At 47.6% G+C, this 15,224-nt stretch overlaps 1 protein-coding gene across 2 annotated transcripts in view; it reads left to right on the top strand.

Annotated features, from left to right (window-relative positions):
- The first annotated feature begins 2,320 nt into the window (after window positions 1-2,320).
- Window positions 2,321-15,224, top strand: part of LOC144155632 (uncharacterized) — a 552,497-nt gene continuing 539,593 nt past the window's right edge. For both annotated transcript variants that reach the window (XM_077687198.1, XM_077687196.1), the window contains exon 1: window positions 2,321-2,602. The gene's annotated coding sequence lies outside the window, so the exon portion shown is untranslated. The remainder of the gene's footprint in view (window positions 2,603-15,224) is intronic.

Here is a 15,224-nt window from a genome sequence, read left to right as displayed (position 1 = left end):
AACTTGTACGAGATAATAAAGGTAGCAGAACGATTTTACATCAGGCTGTATGCCAGCGACGTTAGACCAAGGGAAACTACTCAAAGTACAAGCTCAACTTGCGATGTCACACTAGGGAATAAAGAGGAAGTAGGAAAATCTCTCAACGGCATGAAAATAGGAAAATCTGCAGGTGACGACGGCATAACCTGGATCTTTTGAAGGAGGTTGGATGTATTGTATACTGGAAAAGCTTGCTGTACTATTTTCTGAATGTTTGTAGACTCAAAAAGTGGCCGTAGCCTGGAAAAACGTTATCATTATTCTGATTCATAAGAAAGGAGATCCCAATTATTCTGATTCACAAGAAAGGAGATCCCAAGGACCTCAAGAATTACAGACCCATCAGCCTACTCTCAGTTGTTTGCAAGCTCTTTACCAAAGTTATAGTTAGCCGCATATTTAACAGCGTGGATTCCTAACAATTCAGAGAGCAGGCTGGGTTTAGGAAAGGGTACTCAATTCTGGATCACATCCATGTCGTAATGAAGTGATAGAAAAATCCGCAAAGTACCCTAAACCCCTTTGCATGGAATTTATATATTATGAGAAAGCGTTTGATTCCGTACTCACCGCAGCCGTGCTAGAAGCACTAAAAAAGCAGGGAATAGAGGATACCTACATAAGACTTATAGAGGACATATATAAAAGATGCACGGGCAGGATAACCCTCCCCATGCAAAGCGATAACTGCCCGATCCGAAATTGAGTAAAACAGGAAGATACCATCTCTCCACAACTACTCGCAGCATGTCTGGAGGGGGTATTTAGAAAGCTTGACTGGGAAAACATAGGATTAAGGATAAATGGGGAATACTCGAGCCATTTAAGGTTTTCGGACGACATAGTCTTTTCGAGTGAGACTGCAGAACCCATGCAAACAATGCTTGAGGAACTACAATCAGAAAGTACGGTTATGGGGATAAAAATAAATATGAATAAATCTGAAGTACGGATGAATAAGCTTCCTAAAAACGTCTTCAGCTTAGGAAACGAAACGCTAAAAGAAGTAAAAGAATATAACTACCTCGTACAAATGGGTAGTGCTGACCCCAACCCCGAGAGAGAAATCCGGAGCAGAGGGTTGGGGAGTGCTCGGCAAGCACTCCCAAATAATAAAAATCAAGCTACCCCTGTTACTCAAAAGAAGAATATGCAACCAATGCATGCTGCCGGGGATTAAATATGGAGCTGAAACTTGAAATTTTATTAAACAACTAGAAAGCAAACTTAGGTAGGCTCAACGTGCCATGGAACGTAATAATGTTAGGAATAACACTCAGGGACAGGAAACGAGCTACCTGTATCAGAGAACAAACTAGAGTAGAGGATATCATAGTTCAAGGAAAGAAAAACAAATGGACTTGGGCTGGCCATGTAGTGAGACGAACCGACAACCGGTGGACAATTAGGGTAACAGAGTGGACACCAAGAGACGTGTCGAGAAGAAGGAAAAGGCCATTAACCCGATGGAGGGATGAAATAAAGAAATTTGGGGTTAAATTGTGGATTCGAGCAGCGCAAAACAGGAGCTGTTGGAGGTCATTGGGAGAGGCCTTCGTCCTGCAGTGGCCCTGAGTAGGCTGATGATGATGATGATGATGATGATGATGATGATGATGATGATGAATCTCTGGGAGGCAAATGAGGAAGGAAAACGCAGTGTTTAATTTGGGATGATTTTAGTAATTAAGGCCTCTTTCGCCGATAATAAACGCTGACAGTGCTACGGGAGGGTCGCAAAGTATGCGTGTCTCTTTGAGACCTTATTCGATTAAATGGTTAAAATCCAGCGCCAAAATGTTTAGGCCATGCAAACTGGATGTACTCCTGCTCCATACCAATTTGTCACGTGCTAGCTACTTATAGGCGTGTACTTATAGTGGACGGGCGCCAAAATGAGCGTTCTGCCGGTGGCCCGACGGCGCTGCGTTAACACAGGACGCGGTGAACAGCGACACTGGCTGCGGTGATCGAACAAGAGGTCTTCTGGCCTGCTCGAAATTTACGGCCGCTGGTGTATAGTAGCGCGGGACAGCTTCTTGGCTGCTCGGGGTCCAGCCGAGGGGCCCGCGGGCTGGCACGCTTTCGCGCGACCGACGCTAAATGGCGCGGGAAAAGCGACAATTCGAAAGGCCCCCGCGCGTCTCTCCGGTACCGGCTGGGAAGTTGTGCGCGTCGCGGGCAGCTGTTGGAGCGAAGGCGGCAAAACGAACACGTGATCCGTGGCGACCAGCTTTTGCTCATTCTGACCCCTCGCGCAAGCAGCGCCCGGGCTCGGATCCCTGTCGCCTTGGACAAACAGTGCTGCGGAAAAGTTCGCGCCGCTAGGCTTAGCACAGGCCGGCTCCGGCGCGCAGCTGTGCCGACGGCGCAGTCAGGTGGCGTGCACTCGTCGTCTGGCACGGCGGCGGTGCTCCTGTGCTTTTCGACTCGTCACTGTGAGCGGCGGCGCACGTATATGCGCCAGCCACGCGGCTTCTCGGCGTGACATCCCCCGTGTGTGTGTGCCACCTCGGATTACGCCTCCCGCGAGCAGAAGAGCGCGACCGCGTCCAACTCGGTGAGCCATTTTGTCCTCCGGCTGCTCGAGAATGAGTCGCTGATCGCGTCACCGCCTCATTCTCCGCGGGCAGCCGTTCACGCGACTGTGCGATAGGCGAAGATGCCGGGTGCGTTCCTCAGCGCAGGAATGCTTTCAACGTCGTCGAAGCGCAGTTAGTTGCATTCAGCGCTATAGTGGCAGCAGCCGGGAGAGGGAACATCTCTAAGGGGAATTCTTAAACCATCAGCGAATGAAGTTGTCTCAGCTCAGCTGATCTACCGGAGGCTGGTCGGTTGGTTGGTCGGTGCGAGTGATGCTAGTTTCACGTGAACTGTCTCCCCTCCCTCATGCTCCCACGCGTTATCGCCGGTGCTTTGACATCATCTCTGGAATTCAAGGACAACATTCACGAGAAGGAAAATATAAATGGCTCACGCAGCCGGTTTGTTCGATGTAGTTTCACCTCATTGAACACCATGCGTTTGTAGAGCATCTCGTATAACACCGATGGGAGTACGTGTCGCGGGAAATTCCACTTTTGAACAAAGCGCATATGCCATTTACTCATCTATGCAGAGGGGGCAGCTGTGAACGCGCTTAAACAGAAAAAGATTCCCCTAGAAAGAAGCTGGAGCAAAACTGAAGGTTGTAGGGATCGCGAGCTGTGGAGCACGGCACACTGAGGGAAACTTTTCAACGTATACAGGCAACACGAATGTGGCTTTGTTTCTGTCGTCGTATAGGAAGCAACAGTTTCCATAAATTTGTATATACTCGTGCTGTGCAACACCGATGGCAGTGCACGCCCAATTTGCTTCGGCTGTCGACAGTGGCGTTCCAGCTCGTTGATCCAGGCGCGTGCAATGGCTGTTCCTCGAAGGGTATACCACAGGCCCCCCAGTCCTTGTACGGGGAGGTACAAAGTTACAGTCGATGGCACTGCATTCGTCATGTTGTGAACAGAAACTTGCGCTTTATTGGTGAGAAATACGCTACGCACGGATGTGAACAATGCTGGTAGGACCTGTAAGTGATGGTTGTTGTTGCATGATTTCTTTCGAAAGTCGTGACGGCCCGGCGCATAATTGGCGCTGAAAAAAAAAATGCCACTGGCCCACTATCAAGCGCCGTACGGTACACGTGTACACTTCCCTTTCTTTTCCTTTAGGACCTTTTAGAACCATCGACTACATTTTAATTCGTAATGCTCTAACAACCCCATAACATTCGCTGGTTAGGTGTTGCTCGATTGTGCGTTGTGTTTCCCGCGGGTAGGAATTTATTCACTTATTTGCTATGTTTTGGCCTCTGCGATATTCTGATGTCTTGCGGTTGCCTGTCGCGTACAGCCCGTTTCAGATGTCCCCCCCCTTGGTGTCAGTATGGGGATTCCCCCGCTTGAACCCCACCGCTTATGCAGGTCTAGAAGGGCCAGAAGCTTCGATTATATGCTGTTATGGGGTACATGAGAAAGCTAAGCCGCATGTTATTTATCTATATGATGGCTCTAGAAACGTGCTGCCTCCAGATCCCTTGGTACGTAAGCGGCTTTACGTTTAGTGAATTGCCGGCCAATTTTTCGCGGAAAAATTGGACCATTGTACAAAGTGGGAAAAATGACAGCTCACGCCGAATACATAAAGTAGGGGTTGCTACGTTACTTACTCTGCTACAAGCAGGAACAAAGGCCTCTGTAGGCGCCGCATTGGTGTCTTTTGTGTCGATGAATCTGGCAGTGATATGTCATGTAGACAGTTGTGGGTTGCTTTATGTGCAATGTCTGCCTCCCCAGACTTTGAAAACAACCATCTGAACCATCCATCCAGACGTTGAAAAAGCGCGTCTGGAAGTCATTACGAGGTTAACACGTGCAGTTTCAAAATAAAGTAGGTTGAAAATTGAAAATATAGAATATATATATATATATATATATATATATATATATATATATATATATATATATTTGGGGGGGGGGAGAAATAAGTAGTGTGAGAATTGTTTACCGTACTGCAAGTGGCGATCAGTATAAGCTCTGCGAGTGAACTCTGGCCAGCTCTAGCGCTTCCTATTCCTCTGTCCGTAACCATCAGTGCTAGCTCGTAGGCTTGTGTTTCATCTTTACTCCTGTACATACTCGTCATCATGGTGTGTTCGCCATTCTGGCCGCTGGAGCTCTACAATAAGCGTCGCTCCGGACCTCGGTCTCCTAATATATATATTAGAGCTAGAAATTTATCCTTATCACAAAAACCCAACCAACCCCTCCCCTAAAGAGAACAAGGGTGCGCGCGAAGCTTGTCACCAGTCAGAATACAAGCCAAACCAAAACTCAAAACCCCTAACCAACCCTTAACCAAACCCAAACCCACCCCAGTCAACCCAAACCCATACCCAATCAACCGCAATCCAACCCAAACCAAATCTTACCCAACCCACTGGTTGAGCTTGACCCAATCCTAAAAGGAAACCACACCACACACACCAAGTAGAGAATCATCCTTCATCACACAAACAATCACCTCATAGCCTCATGGCCCAGTATCGGTGGCGTCCGTGGCAACAACGCAGCCCAAGGATCACCTCCAACGCTTTGCACATATACCGTGTCGGAATGCATTGTGATGTAGACGCGGGACCAACGAGACAGTATTTTAGGGAAAGTGTGTCACAGTTTGTTGAAGTTCAGAGAGTGAAGAACTCTCCACCAGAGTGGTTGTCTAAAATTGAACCCCTAACTACGCTTAGAGAATTTTATATGACAACACCGGCCCTGGGGGGCATGGTGGCATTACTGTGATTTTAGATGCGACGCTGAGAGCATCTCTTGTCGGCGGCCCTGTCCTTCCTGCGTGCGTCCGTCGTCGTCGTTGGCGTCGTCGTCCGCACTCTCCTCCGCTCACCCCCTCTCCTCTCCGATAGCGAACACTCTCTCGCGAGGGGCATTGGATTGGATTCGATTGGCTTGGCTTGGCTTGTATTGGATTTGGATTGGATTGGATTAAAGTGGATTGTGTTGAATTGTGTTGTGTCATAGCCGCGGCAGACGCACTGGCGCCGGCGCGTGCCCAGGTGAGAGCGAACACTCTCTCTCAACATCTGCGGGTGTGTGGCCCAGCGCGCTCTCACTCCGCCGGTGGGCGGCGCTGCGCGTGGTGCTGCGCATGTGCAGTACTTGCTCTCTCCGCGGTCTCCTCTCCTTCGGGCGCGCTGCTCATATAACTGGTGTGCCGCTCTCCGGCGGCCTTTCGGTCGACGGTTGCAACTTGCTCTCCGCTTGCGCTTGAACCCCCCCTCAGCGTCGCATCACACCAGGGTTCCCGCGAGGGGAGGTGGGCGTAATTTTTTTATTTTTTCATTGTACCTGGTATCTGGTGTTGCTGTCCGAGATAGGCAATAAAGAAAAAAAAAAACGGAATTGCGCAATCGGACAGGCGGTTGACGTCGGCTTTATAACGCAAGGGACGCAGGTTCGATTCCGACCACGGGAAGCGTTTTTTTTTTTCCCGAAGCGCTTGGCTTTTTGGAACACCATTATGAGCTTCGACGACACGTGAGGCAATACAAGCTTCGCTTGAGAAACTTCAGTCTCCCCCCTTAGCAATCGTAACATACTTGGGGAAGTGTAGCCGCCCCGCATTTCGCTTGTATATGGCTGTAAGTGCTACATCGCACTTAACTGCCTTTGCGCAGTGTAATAGCTTCAGGAGCGAGTGCACGGTGACGGTGCTTTTCCATCACATCTCGTGGGCTTGCAGAGGTGCTACTGGTTGGTATGTGCTCTGGCATTTGAAGAAAGCAGAGAGCAGAACCCCACCGGGGCAGATGCAACGAGGCATATGGACAATAATGAGCGTCCAGGGTTCTTGGTTTTTCTGGCTTTCGTCCTGTCTCGCAAAATTTAGCGACTGAAAACCATTTCCAACTTTAGTTTAATTCGCGAAACATCGAGCTCACGAAGAGGTAAGCCATTTATAGTAATTCCGATTTTTCAGCCATCCGCGTTCGGTTCAGCAAAGAGTGTGGTGACGAGCAGGTATGCCTTTTCTTACTTCACTTTGCGAGGACAGTACAGTATCAGTGCAGAAATGGCGTTGTTGCATTTCACGAAGACTGCCAGGAGCAGGGCGCCTTGCAAGTAGCCTTCCTGCTGCGGTGCTCCCGTTTGTGGAGGTGTGAAGTTAAAAGCTGCGAAGACACGCGAAATGCTTATTCCCAGGTCATTTTGGGTAACAGGTATCTGGAATAACGTCTCTTAGTTAAAGGGGCCCTGAAAGGCGTTTTGAGCACACTAAATGAAGTAGCGCAATCGTTAGATTGGGTCGTCAAGGTCATCTGGGCCAAGTATTACTCTTTTACGCACAGCGGAAAGCTCACACTTTTGTTGCAAAGTTTGTCGCTTTTTTCTCACCCTTTCCTTCGTGTTTTTGGACGCCGCCATCTTCACATGTCTACATAATCGATTCCCAGATGTTCGTCATTAGCTAGACATCCTGCTATTGGACGGATTTTTCACGCACTTCCGGCAAAGAGATGAGTAGTCTGCTCAGCGTCGGCTCGCCGGCTGATCTGCCAGCGGAGTGTCGGAGTGCTTGGACATTTTACGACAAACCAAACAAGTGTAAACAAACGCTTAACCGTTCGTATTAAATGCAACACGGTCATAACACGACATGGATATTCTCTTAACTGAGTACGCTTCATAAAGAAAGCGCTGAAGCCCCGTGGCACTTCTTTCGTGCAATCGCAGAGAACGCCCTGAGCCGAATGCCCGGGTTTGACGGATACATTTTATTCCACTTCAAAACAATCCAGAGATGCGTTTCGAACGAACACAACGTCACAACATGCGTTGCAAGTCTGAACCGCGATTGATCAGACGATGGGTTGCCTCCTCCTGCCAGTCGTAAATTCGGCACTCACCTCGCGCGCGGTTGTGGGGACGAACAGCAAGTCACTTAACTCTGGCGCGCAAGCCGAGATGGCTTTTAGCCACGCACACTGCACATACCCCATGCGAGGTTGAGTCGTACGTCGCTCGAGAAAGATAATCCAGACCATGGGAAGCACTATCCACCCGCAGAAGCACAACGTCGCATTTCATCGCGAAACAAAGGCGTCCACAACACACACACCATCGCCTCCTGTAATGTCAAACGCATCTCACACTTCCCAATGGGAGTGAGTGGTACGCCTGCAGTGCCCACATGTCGCGAGGTGGGGCCCCGAGCTGAACCGGGATCACGCAACCGTAACTGACTTCTGGGGCGGTTTGTGCCTTTTTGCCGAGCCAACCGATGTTTGAGATTGTCAAAGAAATGGCGCTCGCTCCAGCGCTAGAAAGCTCAGAGCCGCGACGGAGCATGTTTTGCCAACGTTGCCGCTCTCCACCACGCGTCGCCCCAAGCTGAACTGGTCACATGATTGAAGCGTTTTGTGCACGGGTTCTGTATCGGTTTAAAATGTCTTTTTCACATGCCGCCGGCAGGAATTACCACCACCGCAAAATAAGACCCGGCACCAGCGGGGCCACATCTGATACGGCGCTTTTTGGATAAACAGTGCGCGGTGCATGAGGGGCATGAGGGACCAAGCCCACGATCCTCCCCGAGCGGCAGCGAGTTCGCCGCCGATTAAAAGTCACGTGCTGCCCTGCAGCAACGCACACCGCGAAAAGGCAAGGCCAGGCCGCCGCACAAATGCGGCCAGATTTTTCGTTCGCTTTTCCAGCCTTGAGCGGAGTGAGGGATTCAAGGTGTCAACAAAGCTTGCCCGTAGCAGACGGCAGTATGAGCAGCGCGATAGCGGAAGTACGTCACCGCCGAGGAGCGCAGCATCACGGGAGGGAAGGCTGCCGCGCCGTCAACAGCGGAGAGTAAGTTGAAAGGAGGAGGAAACGCGGCGCGACGATAATGCGCGGTTTTTGATTTACGATGTTTCAGCTAGTACTCATCGCTTTAACAAAATTCTTGCGGGAGCAGATTGCTAATACATTGTCTTATTTGGTTACATGTACATCCATGCATCGGCGGAAGGTATTTCAGGGCCCCTTTAAACAGCTATAAAGGTTCACAACACAAGTAAAAATGCTACCGCAAAGTAGGGCAGTTCTAATGGGTTCCTCCTGTAACGCAATGAACGTATACGCCAAGCAGCCAACGCTGTCACTCGATGTTCCGTTGCCTAAAGAAGCGCATACGTACTCGCGACTCGAAGGAGTCGATCGCGCATGCATGATTCTTAGAGCTGACACGCGGAATGTAGAACGGTAGATGTAAGTCGCTCTTCTACAACAAGGAACCAAGGGACAATCTCTGTTCAGATTTCCATGTAGCGTGCGTCCCATCAGAACGCCTTTTACATGGGCGGTTTATTTTTATTTTTCTCGAGTAACCCGCGCGTGCAAGAATAATAAAACTTTTTGCAGTTATTTTTGCGTAATATACTATGGCCTGACAATTACGACATCGGCATTTTATGAGCCATTCGTTAAATTCTGCGGCTGCTGTGTTAGAAAGCAGGAGGAGGAGGAGGAGGAGAAGAAGGAGGAGGAATAAACTTTATTTATGCGAGCCTTAGGGGCCGATGTCTGGGCACCCGCCTGGTGGGGGTTTCCTCTAGTCTGGGATACCCTGGCCTGCGCTGGCCACCCGGGCCCTCTCCCCCAGGCTACGCTGGGAGGAGAGGTCGGAGCTGGTCAGCTGTGCCACCCACTGCTCGTATGTAGGTTGGGGATTGGGAGTAAGGTACGGGGTTTGTTGACACTCCCACACCAGATGGTATAGGGTGCCAGGGTGGGGGAAGTATTTGCAAGATGCGGGGTAAAGGGTGGGGTACATTGCATTGAGTAGGGTATTGTGGGGGTAAGAGTTCGTTTGCAGTCGTCGGAATATTGTATCTTCGGTTGTGGATAGGTGTGGGCGGGGTGCTGGGTATTGTTGGCGCCCGCGCCGGTAGTGGGCAAGTATGTCGGCGTACTTTTTCAGGAAAATAAAGCAAGGATGGCGGGTGCATGCACTGATCTGCCGGAAGGTTTTTTTTTTCTTTCAAAACTAGCATCTGTGTTGTCTTTACGTCTGTGGAGCTCTTTTCGATTTTGTGCCGAGACGGCAGGGAACTGACGCCTTGCAGCAAGCTTAACTTTCAACCAGGGCTGTTCGAATCTAGCTAATCGCACCACATTCAGCTTTACACGCAAGGTTATGAAGAATGCTTTGTATATTAGTTCTTGTTGCCCCCACCTTTTGAGGGCCACTCGTTTGCAAACGATGATAACTTTCGAAGAGAAAGTGCATTGAAATTGCAGCTTGCATTTGCCTCAGTAAGTAACCATCAGCTTCCATCGCAGAAGGACTGAGTAAACATCACCCAGAAGAATGGGTTCAAAATACTGAGCACGGAGTGTGTATACTTGTTTCTTTATTATTGAATTCGTAAGGGGAGCAGATCACAATAGGATCTATGTCGTAGAGCTGAATAGTCGCGCGCTATAGCAAGCTTCAGCAATGCGTTATTTTCTTTTTTTCTTCGTGGCTTCTTGTTGTGGTTGCGAAAACACTGCACTTGCGAATCTACTGAGACACAATAGGTGATTGTGACCTGAACTAACTGACCTATATTTACATTTTTAGCGTTCGAGAAGGCCTTTGTGTATGTTCGGGAAGGGGCACTGTTTCCCCGTGTCCCTCTGCCTATCTCGATGCATATAAGCGTACTGCACGAATACACTCTGAAGTAATAAACAGTAGGTTAACTGTGCCACTAAAACAAAAAAAAAGTGCAGTTAATGTGTGCTCCTCGTGATGATGTATGACTGAGAAACTTGGTGACTGAAAGAAAGAAAGAAAACTTGAAATCCTTGAAAGAAAACTTTGGCTGGCCCAACGAGCCATTAAACGAAGAATGATGACAGCAACGTTTACAGACAGGAAACGAGCGTCTTGATTAGGGAGCAAGCTCAGGTGGAAGATATCCAGGCTGAAATTAAGAGAAGGAAGGGGACTTTACCAGGGCGTGTAATGCGGAGAGCTGACAATCGGTGGACCCCCAGCGTGTACAACGGAGTGGCTACCGAGAGACGGAAGTAGACGTACGATAAAGCCGATAGCTCGATGCAAAGGTGAGATAAGGAAATTTGTTGGCAAATAACAGGTTCGAACAGTGCGGATAGTAGCAGTTGGAAGCCAATGGGAGATGCCTTTATTATCCTGCGGTGGGCGTAAATAGGCCGATGATATATATAGACAGTTAGATGCAGTATGAGAAGGAAAGAAGGAGAGAGATTAAAAGATGCTCTAACCCCGTAATAGTGCTGTTCCCTTTTGGGATTTCGGTGCTCATTGTTCGCACGAGGTCTCCGAATCGTGTGCTACGTAAATGACATTCGCCTGATCGGCGCAAACTAGGCTGCGATGTTTTTGTCGTGCACATGCTCTTTTGATGAGCATCTGCCAGAGCCATATACCGGACACGCGCATGTGTTCGTCGCGGCGGGACATTTCACCTACAAAGAGGTCGCAGGTCTCTGAACGGTCCCGATGTCGTAGCTACAAGTATGAGTGAAACACGCGAGCGAATTTTGCGGATATTTGCACTAGTCGTCTACCGAGACGAAGAGTTGTGGTGCGTGTAGCTGGTCAAGTGGAGTTAATCTAGCCTTCATGCTTGGCTGTTTACAATACGAATGTTGAGTTGAAGCCGATATATATATATATATATATATATATATATATATATATATATATATATATATATATATATATATATATATATATATATATATATATATATATATATATATATATATATATATATGTGTGTGTGTGTGTGTGTGTGTGTGTGTGTGTGTGTGTGTGTGTGTGTGTGTGTGTGCGTGTGTGTGTGTGTGTGTGTGTGTGTGTGTGTGCGTGTGTATTTGCGCTCACACCAAGGCAAACCAACAGCCAAAAACACCAAATGAGGCATAGCGGCAATTGTACATCACTTTTTTTTCTTTTTAAAAATTTATTTCAATGTTTGGAAGAAAGAAGGAAAGAGAAGAAAAACATGCTGTTGCTGCCTTTGAAATATTTAAAACAATAAATCTATTTTAACAAGATCAACTAAAGTACTTCCGTTATGTCCTCTTTGGCGTTCTTGACTTCTGGCTTTCTTTTCTACATTAATTCAAATAGGCCTTATTTCCAATTCAGATTCGCCACACACACACACACACACACACACACACACACACACACACACACACACACACACACACACACACACACACACACACACACACACACACACACACACACACACACACACACACACGCACGCACACACACACACACACACGCACACACACACACACACACACGCACACGCACACGCACACGCACACACACACACACACACACGCGCGCACGCACGCACATAAAATATACAGGTAAATAGAAGAAAAAAACACGCTGCAAAAGTAGGATAACGGGAATATTGTCGCCACTATGTGAAGAAACGATCAATATTTATCTTTCTTGTGCTGAAATAATTACTTACGATTACAAATTTTTCGAAAAGTCGATTAAGTGCTGAGGTGTCAATTAAAAGTTGTAGGTGCATATTTTGAAGCTTCCAATTCAAGTCTTCTCATCACACTTCCTCCTGGGTAATTCCTTTAAATGCGTTGCAAAAAAGCTCCGCGTAACCGCGCAACATACCCCGCACGGCGCACAGATCGGCCCTAAATGATAGGTTAGGTCTCCGGTATCGAAACACTTGATACGCTGAACTAAGATACCTCTAGTTAAATCGATTTTGCCCTACCCGAGTCGTTTGCATGTTCCTTTCGCACCTTTATCCTTAGTACGACTACATCTCCTGCGGTCATGAATTTCTTCATTTCCTCTCCTAGCACGGGAAAACAATCGCATTACCGCTGCAGGTATCCGACCAGTACTTTGCTCCGAGTCCTCTCACACACCTTCCAAAGTAACATATCAAAACTCGGTTGTTTCTCTCCCCTCCCATGCCGCCCTCGTCAAGCTTCCACCTCAACTTCAGATTCAGATTATGGGGTTCAGAGCGTCGAAGCTACGCCTGGGCTACGACGCGTGTTGTTCTGGAGGGCTCTCGATTAATTTTGACCACCTGGGTTTCCTGAACGTGCGCCGAAAACTCAGCACACGGACGTTTCCGCTTTTTGCCTCCATCTGAGAAGCAGCCACCTCTACTTCAAAAAATTCCTGGCCTCCACCGTTCCCTACCACGCGTTCTCCTGGCACACAACAAAGTACACTGCAACAAGCCGTCGACGCTATACTCGCATATCTACGAACTCGAGGCCTTACGTGTGCCTGCAGAGCAGGTCGGCACTCCTCACTCATCAGACCGGCACTCGTGAGCGACCTCCCGCTCCCACACCCGTTCCGGCACTAACAACTGTTCCCTGAATCGCAAACTTTTTACATGACTGGTATTTAGTTCCACCAAAACGGCTCTGGCACCGCAATGCTTCACCGGCTAGCCATTGTCACACAACTTACCTATCTCGTCATACGCACCACTCACCAGTGCCAAGGACACAAAGAAGACGGTTCGACCCAAACCATCCAAGCTCTTTTACTCAGCCACATCACACGTACCATCCCATACGTCGCCCTCAAACCTAATAGAACACGTGAAACTTGAAATCTTAATAAGAAGAGGCTGGGAACCCTGATTCATGGCAATGAACGTAGTCTGGCAGGAAGGGAAAATCGGCCTATGGGCATTCAACAAACCAACTAGAACGTGTCACGTCTGTAAAGGCGTGACCGCGGGTACCATGCTTGCTTCAGACGATTAGCCTTGAGCTTTACGTTGCGTTCGGCAAATGCCTCCAGGCGTCGCATGGCTGTCAATGTTTTAACTAGAAGCATCTCAGATTGGAATCAATCTAAGTAAATGCAGATTAGAATGCCGGTGAAAAAGAAGTATAGTGGAGAAGATAACGCAGAGCAGCTACCACTAGTTACGAAAAAAATTGAATTTGCTTGCTCCTGACGCTGTAATAGCAGCCCTAAAACTAAAAAGGTAGTATCTCGTTGATGTGCCTGTTTCAATTGTGAGATATGTCATCGCCGCGCTAAGAAGGGGACACCAAAACAACGAATCAATAAAGCAATAATAATCAATTTTCCTCATTATCTAGCCAAATTAGGTACAGCTACCGTTACGCTTTGCATATTCGTTATTTCGCCAGACAATCATCTGATTTATATTATTTCTTGTATCTTTATCAGCATAGGTTTTCTGCAATCCAGGAACCTGAATGTGTGGTCTTTGTTTGGGAATTTCAGATCATGGAAAAAAACAGTGTGAAAATGCATTTATCAACAAGGGTATTTACAAGAGGTCAATTTTGTGGCAGTCAAGTGTATAGACAGAGTATACAAACATTTGAAGGGCAAAATAAATCTTCTACTGAGAAATAAAGAAGGCTTTGCGTTACTACTGCCCACATGTTTAAAAAGGTAAGGGTAGGGCCAGGATTAGGTCCCCGTACGTTATATTAGCGCGCTTCCTATCCCCAAGCGTTACACTGATCATGGTCTATTTCATTGAACTTTTGGCTGACCTAGTATTTTTTTTTTTGTTCTGTCCAAAAAATTTAAGCAGGGAAAGTACGCATTGTTTTTCTTTTTTTTTTGCTTTTATGTTTGGTAAGAGACGTTACCTACGCATCATTACTTGGAGATGCTTCCAGCGTGGCCCCAGTTCTTTTTCGTAATTGGATCAGCGCTGACAGCTCGTTGAAGATAGCTACAATCATCTATTTCACGCAGTATTTGACTGCGCTGTATGAAGGCCTACTTCGAGGCTTTTCTCTTTAGCATTTCAAAGAGATTTCTTCATACTGCCAGGAAACATGCTTTGTTAACGGTTTGTTTGGGTTTTGTTGCCAGTGCCTGGGCGCGCACGGCGACCTCATCATGTGCTCAAAGCGAAGCGTCCTATTGTTCCTTCTGACGTTAGGCCACGCCCCACCACCTTGTTTGCTGAGGAAACAGCAGAACTCATGCTTTACTCACCTAGATTATTCTGGTTTGATCGATAATACATTGCAAGTTTCCGAAAAGGAGTCAGCCACAAGCAGAACAAACGCCGCGGCAGTCGATTTCGCCAACCTTCGATTGTGCCCCTCATTATGTTTCGCTGCTTCTCCCGCGATTCTTCTTTCTCATAATTTACTGTGGAGCACAAAGTTATTCCAGCAATCTTCAGTACGTACGTGAGCCCTGCGTCATCCTTGACCGTGCGACAATTTTTGAAGCGTACGGCAGGCCTTCCCATTTTTTTCACGCCCTCTCCGCACTTTGTTGGAACAAGACGATGTAACCCAGAAGTTTATATGGCAGCTGCGCGCCGCGTGTTTGTGTTATATATATATATATATATATATATATATATATATATATATATATATATATATATATATATATATATATATATATATATATATCCCACCCGGAGGGCAATTTGTCTCCACTTTCTGTCTTTCCAAAGTCATTATTTGTTTCAGTGTCCTACCACATCCTCCCCTTTGCTTTCCAAGGTTTTCTTGACTGCAAACCCTTATTTCTGTCTTAATTCAACGAGCCCGTTATTTCCCATTCTGATTCGC

Source organism: Haemaphysalis longicornis, unplaced genomic scaffold (assembly GCF_048455015.1).
Source record: "Haemaphysalis longicornis isolate Haplotype H1 unplaced genomic scaffold, Haemaphysalis longicornis Haplotype H1 scaffold_1, whole genome shotgun sequence".
Classification (NCBI taxonomy): domain Eukaryota; kingdom Metazoa; phylum Arthropoda; class Arachnida; order Ixodida; family Ixodidae; genus Haemaphysalis; species Haemaphysalis longicornis.
Note: the sequence above shows the minus strand (reverse complement) of the source record. Positions and strands in the feature narration are given on the sequence as shown.